Source organism: Ctenopharyngodon idella, chromosome 3, assembly GCF_019924925.1.
Source record: "Ctenopharyngodon idella isolate HZGC_01 chromosome 3, HZGC01, whole genome shotgun sequence".
Taxonomy (NCBI): Eukaryota; Metazoa; Chordata; class Actinopteri; order Cypriniformes; family Xenocyprididae; genus Ctenopharyngodon; species Ctenopharyngodon idella.
In genome coordinates this window covers 48164484-48179305 of record NC_067222.1, presented here as the reverse complement: position 1 = coordinate 48179305, position 14822 = coordinate 48164484, and the positions used below count along the sequence as shown (strand labels likewise).

The 14822-nt window shown below is 39.1% G+C and overlaps 1 long non-coding RNA gene across 1 annotated transcript in view; it reads right to left on the bottom strand.

Moving 5' to 3' along the window:
- Positions 1 to 1187: 1187 nt before the first annotated feature.
- LOC127508991 (uncharacterized) overlaps positions 1188 to 14822 on the bottom strand; it is a 36518-nt gene continuing 22883 nt past the window's right edge. Inside the window, exons 2-3 of the long non-coding RNA XR_007929074.1 lie at positions 3444 to 3784; positions 1188 to 3284 (exon numbers count right to left, since the gene is read on the bottom strand). This is a non-coding gene — a long non-coding RNA (uncharacterized LOC127508991). The remainder of the gene's footprint in view (positions 3285 to 3443; positions 3785 to 14822) is intronic.

Genomic DNA, 14822 nt, shown 5'->3' with positions numbered 1-14822 from the left:
TAACTTTAAATGTGTCAAAGAAGAACGAAAATTGAATTGATACAAACAATACCAACATGTTTTTTTTTTTTGTTTTTTTTTTAAATCAACAAAATGAGGAGTGACTCCTTGACAGAGCAAATATCTTTGAAACTTTAACACCCTAAAATCTTTTTTAATGCAAGTCATTTGTTTGTTAAAGAAGAAATAACATTTAATTTGATTACATCATCAACCATGTTTTTAAAAATCACATTTTTTAAAGTATATAGCTGGTTTTTAAGGTATAATTTCGATTTTTTTTTTTTTTTTTTTTTTTAACTTTGCGTTGTTCTCTAGGATCTCCTCCCTTCTGTGTGGATCCCTGTTAATTTTCTCTCTATACTTCTGTTTCCTCTCCCTCCCACTCATTTCTCTTCCCTCAAAAACAAAGTAGTATCACATTTTATGCTTATTTTCATGACACTTTATAACAGTACAAATTTTCTCCAAAACATCAGATTTTTTTTATTCAATGTAATTACTGCATTTAAGAACACTGAAAATTATATATATAAAAAAAAAGAATAATTATTTATAATTTAATTATTTAAAATGCTTCTTAAAGAGACCTTTCTTGTCTCTTGTGTGACGTTTTTGTCCTCCGGTGTGATAGTACAGGCGTCACACTAGTGGACATTTTTATAGTGGTTCCAAAAAAGTAAAATTCTGAAAAAGAAACTCACCATGTGCACATGTCATGGGCTTCACAGGGGGCTTCAGTAACATGACCTTGAATGGGGTCCTTCAAATAATTAAAGATGTACGTGGAATTTCCCGATTTAATATCAGGATATGGTGTCACACCAGAGGACATAGTTTTGTGTGACAAAATGTATCAAGATCATACGCTTCTAGAAATATATGAAGGGGAAAAAAAGGATTGTCGTTTACTAAAATAGACACTTGTAAAATTATGCCTGAGGTATTTATTAACATTTTTATGCTTTTCTTTTTAATTTATAAAAGTTGTAATTTATTGAACCATGCTTAAGACAGTCACATCATATGACAATTTTGAGATTTGGCTCAAAAAAAAAAAAAAAAAAAAAAAATCTAATAATAAAGCAGTTTTTTTAAAACAACATGTCCATGTAAAACAAAGAAATGTTTAACCATTTACTGCATTTAAAATTATGACAATACTAATTATATTCATTTTTGACAGTGAAAATGCCATGTCACGTCAACAACCCAAATGTATTCGAACGTGTGACGTCACGAATCCCTCAATTTCCAAAAGAACCATTTTTGGAACGTGATTACATAAATGCTTTTTTAATAGTGAGGAGGACATTTTAATCTATGAAACTTGCAGGATGTTCTAAAGTAAAAAAAAGACCTTTTATGTCAATAGATCAAAGAAAATTTGATTTCTCATGTCACAACCTTTTTAAACTTGGTTGACAAAATGCAAACATTACAGCATTACAACTTTAATAACTAATGTATATTTTAATAAATACATCATAGCAACAATGTCCAATAAGAGTCTGTCTGCATGACCTGCATCTTATACAGAGAACATATGTACATCACAACTGTATAAATTAAAATAATTTGGAAATTGTGATGAGGTTGTCTCATTACTAAAATAGCTATTTATGGCCATCTTTTACGGGGCATATTATTTTTGTGAAAAGTGTATATTTTTGTTAGAGGCGCCAAGATGGTCTTAACAGTCCACTGAGGTAATCACACATACTACACAGTGTCTTTGTTCCTCTAACTTCTTGATTGACAGGATGTGTTAATATCACTGCACTTATTTGATGCGATAAGTTCAGTGAAAGCAGAATTTGTCCAAATGTGGGGTGTCTTGCAGAAAGCTGTTTCTATATCTAAAGCTCTTAGGTTCTTCTGAATCAGGCCTTTTGTTTATTTTGCTGATCTGAATCTTCAACTCCAGAGCTTCGACCCTCATGCTGTTGCCATAGGAACAAACTCATGGCCGCCCATGGACAAGTGTTTGCTTTGGCAGTGAATCAAGTGTTGAGGGTGGTGGAGTTAGAGAGCTTGCGTGGGATGAGGGATGTGATATGGAATGTCTTGAGACATGGACTGTTAAAAAAAGAGCCGGACAGGAAATGTCCGTGTTCATAGACTTCCCGGGAGCTGGAGAAAGATCTCAGGGGCATTCTGTCACCTTTACTGACCATAAAACATTGATCTCTTGCTGCCCTTAACTGGCACTTTCCATTACAGGGACCTTCCATCAACAGCTACAGTATTTCAACACATTACCTGTGCTGTTACTTTGAAAAGAAAGAAACACTGTTTTGCTGAGATCTGCATAGAAAGAAGCATAATTTTGCCATCTCTGACAAGACAAACTGGTTTCAGTTCAACTAAAATTAAATCAAATACCACACACTCAAAAACCATAATGCTAGTCCCTTTGGATAAGCCTCAGAAGGTTTTGCAGATATTAATAATTTTTGTAAGCGTTTAATAATCGGTCATTGCTTCTGACCTGGAGTCTATGGCAGCCCGTAAAAAGGCACACTCCTTAAGGACACTCTCAACTTAAACCATAGAAAATTTGGCATCTCTATCTCCATCTAGCATCAGCTCAAATTTGCTTTTATTTTTGTGCATGCAATCTGAATTTGTTATTTTGTCACTTTATAGACAAAGTTAAATGTACAGCAATTCTATGGGCATGATTTCATTTCCATTTATTTCACATCATTTGCCAGTGTCAAGTTCCCCAAATCAGAGCTTGATGAATGAAAATGTGTTTTGACAAGATTTGTGAAGATCACATGGCTTCAGTACTAAAATCAATGACACATAAAGCCCAGAGGGGAACTGTAGGGGGCTGGATGAATTTTGAATTTTTCAGGTTTGCTGGATTTCAGGTCTAAAGCAGGCTTGCCTGACATAGACTGGTCATACCATGCAGACTATAGCCTGTTTTAAACTACTGTCCACCAGCCAAACATGTGTATTCCCTAAATAGTCAAAAAGCTTATCACATCCATTAGTTCCCCAAACTTCTTGTCCTCCGCTGGGGACGTCTCAGACCACAGGCAGGGGAAACACCCTAGACAGATAGCCAGTCCATCACAGGGTTCATAAACACATATTCACACCAACAATTTACCCAATGTCTCCAATTCACCCTTGCTGCATATTTTTGGACTGTGGGGAAAATCAGAGCACCCACACACAAATCATGCACACAGACAGGCCTCCTGGCTCACCTGGGACATTCTTGCAGTGAGGAAACAGTGGTACCCACTAAGCCACCGTACCACCCTGACCTGTAACAAATAAAAACACATTGGGGGCACATGCAACTGTGAATGCAGTGTGAATGACTTTTAACATTTTAAAGGGTCTCTTTTAATTATAGACAGCTGTTTGTCAAGGACATGAGAAGAAGGAAATCTTAGCTCTGAACATTTCATTTTGGTGCATACCTCCAAACACACTTGTGCAGAATGTAGCTAGCTGTAGATACATTGACATCCTCTGCTGATGGAATCCTTGCAGGCAGGATAAGGATAATGAATATCCTTTGAATTGTCTCCATGGACATGGATCATTATTACTTCTGTGGTCTCAAATCACATCCTAATGGTGTCTACCTTCATGTATATTACAATATTTGGGTCCCAGCTGATGGAAAACATCCTCCTTGGTCTCTTGACATTTGTGTTCTGTTGCAGAAATGTTTCAAAAGCAGGGGAAAACAGGGGCCCGGCAATTTTGCATCCCAGATGATCAGCAGATGATTCCTCCTGCTGTTGACCTCTGCTTCCTGTAGAGCAACAGAACGGATATCAAAACCACACACAGGCTGCATGGCAGTTGCCTGTCTGGAAACCAACCCTTGAGGCCAAAACCTTATTCGGAAACTTCCTCTACTTTCAGAGTTGACACCCTGCTGAGGTGGTGTGTCCAGCGAGGGCTGGGCTGAAAGTATTCAACAGGTGATGCACCTTCCGATCATTGAAGGTAACACAAAAGAACTGAATGTGATTTAAAAGCAATGCAGAAATAGGCATGAGCATCAAAACAAGCATGCTTGCCACTGCTGTGACCACTGACCCTGAGAGGAAGTAAGTGCCCAAGCCCCCAAAACAGAAAGAAGCCAGATGTGAATGGGAAATGCTTATGGAGATGTCTGGAGGTTGCTGCAATGTAGGGTGGGAGCTATACAAACAATTAAAACACCGTGATCAACGTGATCTAAGTTTTGAGTCAGTCAATAAAGACTTCCTAAGATGACATTTGGAGTAGGTCAGTAACATTCACACATTAATTCCTGACTTCCCAACTGTGGCATTAAATGTGATAAGAAACATTCACACAATCCAAACCCATTCTACTGTGAGCTCATTAGCATCCGTATGGATTTCCCTTAGGTTACCAAGAGGTGTCCTCATTTGGGACTCTGCATTCTGTGGAAGCGGATCTCTTGAATATGATGGCGATGAGGGGCGCCTTTGCCACATGTGTTCTCTTAGAGTGAGGCTCCATAAATTAAACATGATGCCTTAATAAAACAAGCCAGGCCACATCCACTGGGTTATCTAGCCCAACTTGGGCTCTTTTCCTGAGTGGGATGCTGTATCATGTTCCTAGAGGCCCTGTTTCCTCATCTCCACCCTCATCTTTGTCTAGACCCATTCCATCCTACATCCATTCCCAAGAGACTGTGAAACGAAATGAGAAATGAGATCAGAAATGAGATCAGCATATCTCTGATTCTTGAAAAATCATGCAGCAAAGCTTGCAGGAACAATTACAAAAGGTCAGCTGAGCTTTATATGTAATTAAGTTCCCATACCATGTGAAGCATGCAGCAAATACAAGGATCACAAGATTTAACGAATAGTATTTGTCACATTGATCCTGGCAAGTAGGACCTCTGTGGAGATATTTAGTCTCACTATGGAGACACTCTTCAAGTTATTCGATGGTCTAGTTCCACTGCATCTCAGACATGCTGAGATTCTCCAACTTCTACCATAAACAAAATCAAAAATAGTCAAATAATTCAAGATTTTAGAGGATTCCAAGGGTTTTTTTTTTTTTTTCTCCATTATCCAACATCAAAATTGAGTTTTTCTTTCCTTTGGCTCTTACACCATGGGACTGAAGATAGTATGTACTATGTATTGTGACATGACATTTGTTTAATTAACATTTCAGTTAAACTGTTTGGGAGTGGGCAAAATGACCAATATCTTAAAAGTGTAATTTAACCGCGGCAGTAATACGCATAACCAAATTGTAATTAGGCCTGTCAGTACACAAATAAAATATACATTGAAAAAAACCTTACAGATTTCATAATCCTCCATATCACCACATATCAAATTAATAACTCCAACTTACAACTAGTATACCCAATTTCACATGCATGCTGTACACTCACATAAAACGATGCTATACAGCAAATCTAAACTGCTTGATTATTTATATCATCCCCACACAGTAGTGGCCAAAAGTGATGTCCAGCCTAAGAAACCTGACATCATCTCCCTTTATTCAAATACTTTATAATAAGTATACAGCAATAAAGTACTTACAAATCATTTGCAAACTAGTTAATTCATAGTTTATATATTGTATTCTCTACATTGTTAATATATTAATAGGCTATATACAAATAGTGAGTTCTTCATTCATTGTCACTGTAATTAACACATTTATTATTGTTTAATTAGCTCATATGTCATAAACAATTAACACACATTGTCTGCAGAGCCTTCAGTATATTTTTAAAAATCTAATAACTTAATTCTTATTAACCTGGGCATCCATTAAAAACTGTATATAGGTTTCATGTTAAAAATAACTATATTTATTAATAGAATCTCAGAGGACTGCATTTAGCCACAATGATACTCATTCAGCCAGAGTATCCAAATCCAAAAAGATAAAGAGAGATAGAAAGGAAGAAAGACAACAAATAGAGGCATTTTGTCCAGTCAATGGACACCCACGTACCTTCCGGCCTCCTGAGATGAAGAAGAGCCAGACAGCGTGGTTTTTCTTTCATAGTGCCTTTTGAAGCTGTCATTCCATCAGTGCATGCACCAGAAATCAACAATCAGAGATTTCCTGTACTGTTTCGCAGTGGACTGTTGCTAGATAACAGCGACTGCACTCAGAACAAGAGCCCTGGCAAACCTCAGACTGTTTTCAGCACCCTGGAGTTTGTCTGTTTCTGTTAGACCAAGCACTTCCACCCTTGGGGTCTTTATCTTCTTCAGAGGGGAAAATGGGCCTCTTGTGCCAGATTGACTTGCCCAATGAGATCTGTAATACCTGGGGAAAGTGGTAGCCATATAGATGTTTTGTTATAGTTACCTTTTGCAATCACAAATCAGCTCTAAGAGGAGACCTATTATGCCCCTTTTTACAAGTGATGTGATGTAAGTCTCAGGTGTCCCCAGAATGTGTCTGTGAAGTTTCAGCTCAAAATACCTCACATCTATATCGAGATCACTCTCACGGACATTGCAGTTCTTCTTCATCACGAAAGTTTATTATCTGTATGCATTTTAAAGCTATATCAGTTTAAACTTCTAATTTATCATTTTCTGAGCATCTGAAGCACACGCACAGAAAGCTGGCTGTCAGACAGCACATCTCGTGAGTATTAAACTAACTTCTCTTTCACATTTTATTGTGCTTAAACTGTCAAAAACAGTCAGTTATGTCTGTGAATGTAAAAAACAGGGACAGAAATAGTGTGTATATTAGATCTGTGGTGCATTCCCTTCAAAAATAAAACTAATCCACTGTGTCTTCAGTGGTTCAGATGTCGGGAGTAAATGAAAACTGTTGTGTTCACTATAAAACACCTCAATCACTTACCAGACAATCTTGCTGCCACAGCTGCTCTGGCGTCGAGACAATGGCGGATAGTGTACAACTCGCTCAAGGCGTAAACTATGCTAATACTGCTCTGTCTGTCAGCAATCGTGGGCGGGGCCTGAGCAATTTGCCGTCACATGAACTAAATTAATAATTAAAGATTTTTACAACGGAAATTAATCAACACTGAACTTACTTTAGCGGGATAATGACACTATTTTCTTCTCGAGCAGCTGTACAGCTGAAACAACTTTGTCTGCTTTGTCCTATTGATCACTTTAAAGCTGCTTTGAAACAATCTCTATTGTAAAAAGCACTATATAAATAAAGATGACTTGACTTGTATCTGCCACTCTAAGTATAATTAGTGCAAAGAAAACACTTTTTTTTTTTTTTTGGTATTTACACTTTATGTAAGTAGCATCCAACGCTATTTGCAAATAGTATCTACCTACAGTTAAAAATTAAAAATAAATATTTTTAAAGGCTTTTTGCCTGCAGAATGATGTAGTTGCCTTGACTCTTTGGGTCCATCTGGAATAAAACCTGTGGAAATTATATCACAGATGAATTGTGAGGATAGTTATGTGAAAGGGCCCAATTTTATTTCTAATCAGTGTGGAACCAAACTGAGCAGGTTTGTGCTTCCTTACAGGAAGGTATTTGACCTCCATGGAAATAAGAAATCGCCACCATGTTGATACACCCTGGAGTGAGGTCCTGTCATAACAAATTACCGCTCCACGCCTTTGGATTGCGCATTTAGGAGAATTGTACATGTCAATCACGTCATGCGGTTGGATATTTGTATAATTAAATCCTACTCCGGTGGCCTGGTCACGCTCTAACAATGGCCGAGACCCGACGGGGTCCAAAACACACAAACTCAAGTGGTGGAATGTGTCTCCTGTCACCAAGGGCTTCCTCTAGAACAGCACCATGGACTGTGAGGTGTTGTGCTATTTAATTACTCTGAGCTTACAGTTCCCCTCTCCCAGATTAATAAGGTTACCTTTTCAGTCAAAATAAGAATATGAACCTCTGTTTTCTTTGGTCTAATTAGCCCTTAATTAATATTGTCAGCGCAGGATGAGGCCTCACATCAGACTAGGCAGGGCTGTGAAGAGACAGGCTTTGTGAAATGAAAATTTGGGAAGCTCTGCTAAGACCCAAACACAGAATAAGAGCCTGCAGGTGAGAAAATCGAGAGTCACCCAAACACAAACAAAATCAGCTTTGTACTCACGTAGTGAAAAATTCCAGGAAAGAGAACAGAAAAGAAACCTCCACATTCACAAGTATCTTGACAACACAATGTCAGTTAAAGGTTAAAGGAACAGTTCTCTCAAAAATGAAAGTTCTGTGATCATTTACTCACCCTTATATTGCTTATATCTATCACTATGGAATAATTCCAACATAACAATTAATACAGCATATTTTATATATATATATATATATATATATATATATATATATATATATATATATATATATATATATATATAGAGAGAGAGAGAGAGAGAGAGAATAATTACAACAAGAAAAAAAAAGTGGATTTAAGGTTAGAAAGCATGACGCTTGCAGTGTTAGAATGACAGTCTATCAGTCAAGTCCAACGCAAGAAGCAGCCCATAGAAATTCAATATGGCAACGAAGTCTCAGATAGTCTGACGCCAGATAAAAATAAACAGGAAAATAAATAAACTACTAAATAGACTACACATTTGAGCTTATTCTTTTCCTTTTATACTATACTTCCTTGCACAGTCACCTTCTGCGCAACACCTTTGTGACACTTGATGTAAATTAAAGGATCGGCCATAGTTGTTACAGTCTGTGGTTGATAAAGAGCGCACAAAGGAAATCCTTAAGGAGAACTTTTAATTCAGTAAACCACACGAACAGGGGAACAACTTGGAGAAATAACCAACCAAACACTATAAAACTCATTAATGCAAGACAATGAACAGACTGAAACTAAGGGCTTATATACAAAGGAAACAGAGGAGCAAACAAGACTAATTAACAAGACACACCTGAACTGAGGACACTAATCAAATCAGTAACCTAGGATATAAACAGACAGGCAAATGAGGAGAACTTAACTAATTAACAGACAAGAAAGCTGACTAAAAAAAACTGAAGACAGAAAGGACATGAAAACTGATAAAAACAAAAAAACAAAAACAAACTATAAACATGATCAAAGTAAACCAAACATGTAACATTACTTCCCCTCCCCGAAAGGCACGTCCTCGCGCCACAAACTGGGGTGGGAGGGTGGGTGGCCTGGAGAGTCTTTGGAAGGACAGGAAGCCTCCAGGGTGGTGCCGGCAGCTCAGGGAGCCAGGGCAGGGCCGGCAATTCAAGGGGCCAGGGCGAGCTGGCAACTCAGGCACCCAGAGCGGCACCGGTAACTCAGGGGACCAAGGCGGATCTGGCAATTCAAGGGACCAGGACAGATCTGACCGTTCAGGGGGCCAGGGAGGATCCAACTGTTCATGGGACCAGGGTGGAGCTGGCCGTTCAGGGACAGCCTCCTTAACTGTGGACAGGTAGCTGGAGTGGACTCTGGAGCAGACTCAGAGGCTGGAGCGGACTCTGGAGCAGACTCAGAGGCTGGAGCCATCACTGGACTCTGATCAGGGGCAGGAGCCATCTCTGGACTCTGGTCAGGGGCTGGAGCAGACACTGGAGCGGACTCAGGGGCTGGAGAAGACACTGGAGCGGACCTAGGGGCTGGAACTAGGCTCTCTAGGCTCCTGGACATCCCCTCATACTCCTAAGGGCACAAGCATGGCTGCCATTTAGCGGCGCGAGGCCGGTGACACGGGTGATAATGAGCGTCAGCTGCGCGTTGCACCAGTCTCGAGTCTCTCACGGAGGAGCTCCGGAAGCATAAAAGGGGAGCGACGACAGTGAAGGACGAGAGAGGACCAGGCCTGGACTTTATGTTTTATTATGTTTGTGTGGCCGGCAGACGTCCGTGAGGGTCTGCCGGCATTACTTTCGTTTTGTATTTGTTTATTTTATATATTAAAGTTGTGTTTACCGTTTGCCGGTTCCCACCTCCTTCTTCCCGTATCTATGAACAACGTTACAGTATCCTTATCCAGTCCCATCCGAAAACACACATTGAAGGAGGTGTCAGGCCAGCTCACTTGATGGGATAGCTCGAGAAATTTCTCCACATACCTCTCCAAAGGCCGACCATTCTGCCGCAGGCCCCACAGGCGGTCCTCAACCAGGATCATTTTTAGGTCGGTTCTTCTATTTCTTTGGGTCTTGTGTTCTGTTACAGTCTGTGGTTGATAGAGAGCGCACGACAAAGGAAATCCTTAAGGAGGACTTTCAATTCAGTAAACCACACGAACAGGAGAATAACTTGGAGAAATAACCAACCAAACACACCATAAAACAACATTAACGCAAGACAAGGAACAGACAGAAACTAAGGGCTTATATACAAAGGAAACAGAGGAGCAAACAAGACTAATTAACAAGACACACTAATCAAATCAATAACCTAGAATACAAACAGACAGGCAAATGAGAACTCAACTAATTAACAGACAAGAAAACTGACTAAAAAAACTGAGACAGAAAGGACATGAAAACTGATAAAAAAAAAAATAAATAAAAAAAACTATAAACATGAACAAACTAAACCAAACACGTAACAATAGGATAGCTGATACCGATCAGTTAAAAAATGCTTAATCAGCCCCGATCCCGATCCTTCAGATCGGCCCAGGACATCCCTACTATTCTTCTGTGGAAAATAAAAAGAGAATTGTTGAAGAATGTTCACACTGCTCTTACAATGAAAGCAGACAGTGACCAAGGGCTGTTGAGCTTCAAAAAAAGACACCAATAAATCACCATAAAAAAACAAAAACCTATAAGTAGTCCATACGATTTGAAGACTTAAAGTTTTCTGAAGCGATACGCAATAACTTTGTGTGAGAAACAGTCATTATTTACTGCAGGGATGTAACAAAGTGAGGGGCACAGAATATTCAGCAGTTTCTGACCAGTTGTCTTGTACAGTACTTTATGTATTCCCTTTGTCTTAATTGTAAGGTAAACCATTTGTAACACTGAATATTTCCCTTCTCATGCAGGTTTCTATCATGTGAACACATTCACATTAGCATCTTTCTCTCTGCATGAAACATGTGTTCCTAAACAAACTGCCTGTTGTAGTTACTGATTTGTATTCTTCAAATTAACATCTTTTGGGGCATGAAAGCCAATCAGGCAACATCCAATGTGGTCAGCAGAGGGACAGTAACACTGCTTTATAATTTCTGCTTCTAAAGTATATGACATCAATGTGAAATGATTATAGCAAAAAGTAACTCAAATATTGAACTGATACATATTCATACAGTAGGTTAAAAAGATTTCAAAGCAATCAGTGCATAAAACGTGTCAGTATATTTCACTTAAATGTTGGCCTAATATCTAATTTTGCTTACCAGCAAACAACTTCAATCTTAGATGTAGAGTGAGATCATAATTGACAGATTGCATGTTGAGTAATGTACCTGCCAGCTTCATGTCTTAATCATCATTATTCTCAAAAGTGATTGTAATACTATTTCTTAACATATAGTAGCGATATTACTTCAAAAAGCACTTAATTTTAAAAATATAATTTGCTTCTTTTTTTTGTTTGACTTTGTGGTGAAATGAGACTTGAATGTTATCTAAGCAGCCATATCAACCTGTAGCCCAAGACTGGTTGCCCACTGAAGCTAAGCAGGGCTGAGCCTGGTTAGTACCTGGATGGGAGACCTCCTGGGAAAACTAGGTTGCTGCTGGAAGAGGTGCTCACCCTGTGGTCTGTGTGGGTCCTAACATCCCAGTATAGTGATGGGGACACTATACTGTCAAAAAAGCACCATCCTTCGGATGAGACGTTAAACCGAGGTCCTGACTCTGTGGTCGTTAAAAATCCCAGGATGTCTTTCAAAAAGAGTAGGGGTGTTACCCCGACATCCTGGCCAAATTTGCCCATTGGCCTCTGTCCATCATGGCCTCCTAATCACCCCCATACACTGATTGACTTCATCACTCTGTCTTCTCTCCATTAATAAGCTGGTGTGTGGTGGGCGTTCTGGCGCAATGTGGCTGCCATCGCATCCAGGAGGATGCTGCACATTGGTGGTGGTTGAGGAGATTCCCCCTTCCGTATGTAAAGCGCTTTGAGTAACCAGAAAAGATCTACATAAAATGTAAGGAATAATAATGTTAATGTTTTAATTTTGTCCTCATAGCTCACTTATAGTAAATACAATTGTAGCAAATAGTAATCTGATGCCCAGAGGATATTTCCACAACAAATGACTTAAATGCCAAAGCCATTTTTTCACTTTTGACCTGTTGACCTCGTAGCCTAATTTCCAGACGCACAAACCCAAAGTGATCTGTGGTGCTGTGTGTAAACCACATGAAATGACACTTTGTCCTCTGCTGTGTGGCCACACGGAGAGGAAGAAACGTTGTCACTCTAGAGGTGTCTGCGCCACACCAGCTACTGCTGGTGCCAGTGATGTCAGTGTTTTCCAGTCACGCTGGTGTGCTGGGTAATGTGCTTTCACACAGGGCTTCTCAGCATTGGGTTGAACTCGCACACCTCAGGTCTGACGGTGCTTATAATGTCCAGCCTTACATTAACACACTATTAAAAATAACGGTTTGCACAATGCTGTGAGCTGATTAAAAGAATCGATAAATGCAAACAATAACAAGCACCAGTCTTTCCCAAAGGCTGTATTTAAAGCTCTCAGTTCTGCAGTCAACATTTCAAGCGCATTAATCTGTCAGTGCTGATGGTGGCCCTGGAAATCTGCTGGTGTAAATCCCTCTTAAAGGCAGCGAGTCTGGGGTTATGTTTGCCGTTTACTTGTTTATCAGCTCCAATGAACCAACACCTCTGCAGGTCACCACTTTTAGCCTGAAGGCCTCTTAGCACCTAGTTTTTCCCCTATTATAACTGTTTATGCCAATGGTCTAATTATTGCAAGAAATTCAAGCAGTCAATATAATGGCCTGTAGTTTGTTTATTTGAAATGATGAATGTTTTTTATTCTGTGCCTCAGGCTCAACAGGAATATTTTTCTCAAGGAATGACGCAAGTTGCAATGTTTACTCACAAGTTTGTGCTGTTGAAATGACGCAATTAAACTACTCTCTTCAATGACCAGAAACAGAATTAGATCAGTCAATTCAGAGTAATGCAGCTTTGTTTAATGTTAAAATCTATTATTTTATTAAAGGGTTACTAGACTAGTTATGACATGCATTTACATGTCAGGGATCTGCTCAACTTTGTGAATTTACTTAATAAAATAAGTGTTGTTTTGTAAAATATGTATTATGTGCTCTGGGCTGTGAGTCATGTCTGAAAATGGTCTTTAGCGTTATTGATTAAATAATGGACATTTTCATGTGCTGGGGGATGGGGCAGTGGTTTTTAAGTACAGTAAAACAACAACTGGATATCATGAAGAGGCCACTACTCCCCACCAAGCCACATCTGTGAATGTGCATACATGTACTTTTTTGTAAACGTGTGCAAAAGAATCAGTTATTCCCCCAGGCTGACTGTATTCATTTTGAATTGTGATGATAACAATGACCATGAGCGATTAAGTTTTCTACTATGACCTTTATCAATGAAATGTGTCCGGATTTGGGATGGACAATACGAGACTGGAGCAGTCTTTTCATCCACTGGACAGCTGGAACCAGCCAGTCTTCTCAAACATGTAAATGTCATCTATGCTAAATTTCCAGCCAGGAGAACTTAGCTCTTTGCCAACCTAAATGGTGAGTCTGCATACACTGAACATGCAGCTGGTTTTGCTCCAAACAGGTTCTGGGCCAGAATCCAGCACAGGGTTGAGGAATAAGGAAATGGTGTGCAAGAACGCCAACTCCATATACCCATGCCTTGTCTGATTGGCCGTGGTGAGATGTGTGGCCAAGCTAAACAGTCACGCTTCTGCGTCCTTTATGCAGTTCCATCATGAAGGATATGAAGTCTTGCACTATTGTAACTGTTCTGCCAGTCAGATTGATATGTTGTCAAAAGTGTGAATGCAGCAGCTATTTTACAAAACAGAACTTTTTTTGTCAATTTTTATAATGCTTTATGTATTATTCATTATACCTTTCATAAACAAATTGTATTAATTTGCTGCGTTATTTACTAACTATAGAACTATATTATTATGATATTACCATGACATAAAATTTCTCATATTGTGATAAAAGAATTGAACAAACAAATTTGATGTTTTTAACCACAAGCTCCTTCACAAAATGCCACACAACTAATCTACTGCTGTAATTGATTTAAAAAATGAAACTGAACCAATTTATGGGAGTAGAGGCGGGTCTTGTCATAACTTATGTGTTGACAGGATTACTGTGTGCGTGAGGCACTGAAAGATTGGGTGTGTTCTGTTGAGAATACATGTGACCCCAGTAAATGCTGTACTGGCTACTAGTTGGCTTTTCCTGTCAGAATATGTTAGGCAAAATTAATCTCCAGGGTGCGGGACGAAAACCCCCTGTTCAGCCTCCAGGGTCAAGCAATGAATTCATTAGCTGCTATTACTCCAGACTGGTGTCCAATATACAAAGCACTAATGGATAAAAGAGGTCCCTTGGAGCAAATGAACTGAAAAACATACGCCATTTAAAATAATAGATACACTGAAACAAGACCTAATTGTTCTACTTTCCTTTAAATGAATCATTTTCCAGTTGTGGATTCTCGGAGTTGAAGCATGACTAACCATCTTAACTACCAATTATTCTTGCATTCTAGCATCAGAGATTCTCTGTTATTTTAAACTTTCTAAGAGGCATGTCTGACAACAGGATTTATGCAGGAGGTGTCAGTAAATTAAATATTGTCCTGTAATCCTAGTGTAGACATGGGATCAGGG